We start from the raw sequence: 5,229 nt of genomic DNA, 5'->3' as shown, positions 1-5,229 counted from the left end.
GTCAGTGTTACCGAGCAGGTGAGAACCTGCTGGATTTCAGGCTTGCTGTCTGGCCCGGAGGCCACAGCGGTTTTGGCTGTAAAAGGTGGGGCTGGGTTTGGTTACCGGGTACCTTTTTTTGTTCTGTCCCACAATCTTCTTGTCATCCACTGGGGAGAAAAGGAAACACGGAAAGGCAGTTTTGATGTAGCAACGCTGTAAGCCACCTGTTGGTGTTACTAGCAGCTCAGCCATCCCTTAGTGCCACCTTTTACTGTGTGTCTGTGTCTCACTAAGCTCTTCCGCTTCATCGTGGGAGCTTTGTCGTATTTTTTACTATGTAGAAAAGCAGGTAAGAAAAATCCATAAAACTGCTGAGAACTAAAGGTACAATTTCTCTCATGACAGTAATTTGGTTCAGTATAGGGAATGCATAAAACCACGCTTAAAAAATAACTTGTGAGTGCAGCTGGATAGCTAACCTGCGCTATCACTACCATCGAAACATTTTATTACGCGTATTTTATGGTAGTTACACCTGCCAGTCGTGCTGGGGAGGTGCAGAGAAACTGACTTCTAGTGACCGTCGCGCCAGATCCGTGGAAATGGAAGAACTTTTTGTGTAACCTGCAGCCCGTGAATGCATTCCATGTCTGGATGTGGTTTGGGTTGCGATTTTCCTGATGGAGGTAAACATGATCAAGCCTTTATCTTTGTGTGTGTGCTGGTTTTAGTCGGGACAGAGGTAGTTTTCTTCACAGTAGCTGTTAGGGGGCTGTTTTGGATTTGTGCTAAGAACAGTAAAGTAAAACCAGCACGGTAGAGTTAGCTAATAAGCTTCCTTTTGTTGGCAGGTGAAGGGGAGTTGTAATAAAAGCTTGATTTAAACTGTGCTTCTTTGATCAACCCTTTTCCTTCCTCTCTAATGTTTTCCTTCAGGGTCAGTAATTTCAGATGTGTTGCTGCCTTGTCTGTCACAGTGTTTGTTACTGGCACTGTCCTTCCGCCCCCGCCATGGTCGCTTGCCAGTCTGTATTACGTTTCCAACATCTTTCAGCAAGAGGCTTGTATGGGAAGATCTCGTGCTACGGATGCTGGGCGGAGAAGTTGTAAATCTAAGTATATTGCCTGGCTTTTTGTGCATTTGTTTGCTAGTAACACATAGTAACAGCGCTCCGGTGAGTGGGCAGGCTGGGTGTACTTGAAACCCTAGGTCTAATTTTAGGTCCTGGAGTTTACAGTGTCCCTTTAACATTTAAAGGGTTGGGAGCCAGGAGAGGCTTAGATGGTGTTTGCCAAGGTCTTCTCACTGATGCAGGATAAGTAATGAGACCAAAGGTACTTGACTCACAATAGATCAAAGGCCGCTTACCCTGAATCTCCTAGAAATATGTGTGGATTGAACCACCGCTTGCAGCTCCTCTCTTCTACACACACAAGCTCCTTCAGGATTGTTAAGTCATAACTGCCTAATAATTGATTTCCACCCAGTTTTTGATGGATTTTGAATTGGAAGAGTTGAAGTGTGACACCCTGCTAGTTTGCCTGGGGAGGAGGGGGGTGCTTTTGAGCTGTGAGGGTGCACGTGTGTGGGTGCCAGCTTTGGCCCAGCGCCTGAGACAGCGGGCGCTGAGCAGTAGCAGTGTGCGCAGCAACTTCGGAGTGGTCGTGCAGATGCGAGAGGTTTGTCCGAAGGAGTTCAGCGATGGTTGAATCTGAAGTGCACTTGCCACACGTAGTAAGCTGCTAGCAAGACTAAAAAGAAAGAATACTTTTTCAGGTAGTTTTTAAAAGCGCAGCCAGCTGATGAGATTGTGTTTCAGCAGTTTTATCCTTCAAAACAGTCCACACTTTATTCTTCCAGAAGCAAGGCATTTCAGGGAGAAACCAAATGAGACTTTGTACAGCCTTTCCGCCCCGTCACCGGAGCTTCCCTGGCTGGGAACGGTGGAAAGAAGTAGCTGCTTAGGCTAAGAGAGTTTTGCTTTTTTTGTTTTTGTCCCCTGGTAAATTACAAGGGGGGAAGGAGACAGAAAATGCAGGACTAGAGCTAAACTCTGTGGGGTTCTATTGTTGAATTTCCATTTTGCTTAATGGTGAATCACTTCTTTCAGGGTTCAGCTGCCTTAGCAGTGTGTGCAGTAGCTCCCATGAGCACGTGAGGTATTACTGTGATTCTCCATCATTTTGTTGAAATTCAAAGTTCTTCGAGCAAAAACACCCATAAATTTTCATTTGTCATGGGAGAAGCTGGCCAGAACTTTGTAGTATCTGTCCAAAAGCTTTGCTCACAGAAAATGGTGAAGGAGAATGTTGCAGAAGTCAAACCTTACAGCACAGAAGCTGGATGAATGATGAAAACAAACACACGGGAAGGGGTGGTTCGGATATGCAAGCATTACTTTCGGAATTTTTTTTCTATAGAAAAACCAGACTTGTATATTGATGACAAAAAAGCTTGAGGAGGATGATTTCACCTTTAACTGCTTTAAAAATCAGTTAGTAGAACTTCTTTATGTTAACTACAGAGGTTCCTAAATAAGGTTCAGGTGGAAATTGTTCAGGAAAATCCTGTTAAAATCATGCCAGACAATTTTGTTGTATTAAAAGGACTGCTTGTGTGCCAGCTTGGGTCAGGAGGCACCCTCTGTGCAGGCACTCGTGCCTAATGAGATGTGCCTGTGGTGGATGTGCTGGGCCACCTGATGTCACTGTTCCTTCATGTTCACGGCCCCAAAAGCAATCTGTTCCGCTGCTCTGCAGAAATGATGGCTGCAAAGCCTGAAAAAGTTGCTCTTGCTGATGTAGTTCCTATTGTTTTCATTTAAGTTTAAAATAACATAGCACCAACATAGGGAAAAATAAGACAAAAACTGCTTTGATCTTGGTGTTAAAGGATTTTGTCTTGGCAATCTGCTCCTCCTGCCAGCAGGTTCCCTTTGCCAAGGCCGCTTAGTTTAGCTGCATCCCCCCAGAGCAGTTAAATATAGGGATGATACTGGTGTGCTGACTTTCAGAGGGGTTTTGGCAATGTGGCTCATTCCAGAACATAATTGAGTAGCAGATAATATTAGCGTCTTCAGAATTTACCGATGTGTTCTGTCCTTCACCTTCATCATACACTTAGGATGAAAGCCTGAGGTTAAGACACGTAAGAAACGGGAGATCAAGTTTAAAACTGCCAAGCAAGAGAAGCGCCCTTGCGTGTCTTGAGTACTTAGCTTTATAAAATTATTACGTATGACACAAATCCACAACTAATGGACCTTTTCACATCAACTAAGAAAGTGTTTCCGATGTGCTAAGCACTGGAAGGACTTGAAAAACTGTTTTAAAATAATCGGTGCTCTGTGACAAGTTGAGAAAGACAGAAGGAAACTATTTAACCTGTAAATAATTTAGCAGGTTGTATACTGCTTCGATGAGACTTCCTGCAGCAGAACGATTATGATTACACCTTTGTCGTTAATGTAAGTCTTTTTTAATTCATGCCTTTTTGTAGGGCAGATCTGAGAGATTAAGGGCTGCAATTTTTAACCCACCCCTCTGCTGAAATGAATGATGCTAATGCATGAAAGCTTGACACTTAAGCCACTAGGAATGCAGCAGAAGAGAAAGCCCTCACAGGCATTTGAAGCTCTAGGTTTGCTTTAGACTTCTCCTTGAAAGGTGAATGATCATGTTGAAAATAATCCAGAATCAGGCCCTTAGGAGCCCTGATCCCATGAGGAGCAGAGGTGTTCCAACACTTTGTGTTGCGCTGTCTAGCTCCGAGCCTCCCTGATGCTCTCTGGAGCTCGGTCAGAGCTGCAGGGTCCCAGTGCAGCACACATGGAGTTGGTCCCAAAGCAGCGGATTTGCAGAAGCTGGGACACTGAGAAAGGAGATGCTGGAGCCAGCCCGGTGGAAGTGCTTGTAGGAGTGATCCCACTCAGGCAGCTCTTCCAGCTGGTGCTCAGAGGCAGCAGCTCTGCAACTTTCCAGAACCTCTGGGCTTCAGTGCCTGTTTCCATACCCCTGTGCTAAAGTCCAGGCCTAGCAGGTGCCTGGTATTGCCCAAGACTTGGATCCAGCATAAGGATGTGTCCACTCCAAGTAGGATTTAAAAGGAATTCTCTTCAGACGAAATCGTGACAGTGTTAGGACAGCTGCTCTGTAGTCCTGGCAGCCTCTGAACTCCATACATAGCTCCCTCCTTTACCAGTTCTGCGGGATGCAGAGGCTAGTCAGTAATGACAAGTTGATCTTAGAAACAGGATTTTCAAGTCAGATAATGAATAGCTGAGATAAGAACCCAAATTACACTCAGATGTAGATCAGAGCCTAGACAAAGTGCATGTGTCGTAGTAGCAAAGCAATTAAAGTAACAACGAGGAGCATGAACTTCTCTGAGGCCCCTAAAAATGTTAGAATAATCAGGAGCAGAGGGGGTCAAGTTCCATGTGAACAAAATCATCATCTTCATTGCCTTTAGGAAGTTTAAAGTATTTGGATCGATAAAATACAGATTATAGTTTAATGAGAAGCTAAAAAAGTCCTCCAGTATTAAATCTTCATGAGGACACTGTGAACCCACCAGTGTGGTTTATCGCTGTGAAGATCAAACAGTTCACAGCGAGCAGCACCAGCTGCTTTATTTTAGCAGACGTCTATTGTTTTACTCTTTAGTTCAGCTCTTGCTGAACCAGCATTGGCAAGCTGCGCAACTGAAAGATGAGATTCCTTCCCAAAAGTCAGGGAAACGGTGATCTGAACGGTGCTCCACATCATCCTCCCTTCCTCTTTAGTGTATAGTACCACAGGGACATAAACTTCCCCTGTGAAGCCCGTGGAGCAGGGGGCCAGATGTATTCCCAAAGGCTGGGAGTGGAAATGACATGAGTACAGTCCTGGCTTTGTGCCAGAAATGGGCTTTGTCAGATTAAGACTGCGTGCTCAAATCCACGTGTTCAAATACTAAAATTAATTCCTTCATTGACAGAATGTCGCTAGGTGCATGTACAAGTGTACATGCGATACTCAGCTCTCCTGAGACCCCACCTGGAGGTCTGTATCCAGCTCTGGGGCCCCAAAGGACATGGAGCTGTTGGAGCGAGTCCAGAGGAGGCCACGGAGATGCTCTGAGGGCTGGAGCCCCTCTGCCCTGGGGACAGGCTGGGAGAGTTGGGAGGTTCAGCCTGGAGAAGGGAAGGTTCAGGGAGACCTCAGAGCCCCTTCCAGTGCCTGGGGGGGCTAACAGAAAACTGGGGG

This window comes from Eurypyga helias, unplaced genomic scaffold (genome assembly GCF_000690775.1).
Source record: "Eurypyga helias isolate BGI_N326 unplaced genomic scaffold, ASM69077v1 scaffold14059, whole genome shotgun sequence".
Lineage (NCBI taxonomy): Eukaryota > Metazoa > Chordata > Aves > Eurypygiformes > Eurypygidae > Eurypyga > Eurypyga helias.
The sequence above is the reverse complement of the archived record's forward strand: the minus strand, read 5'-3'. Positions refer to the sequence as shown.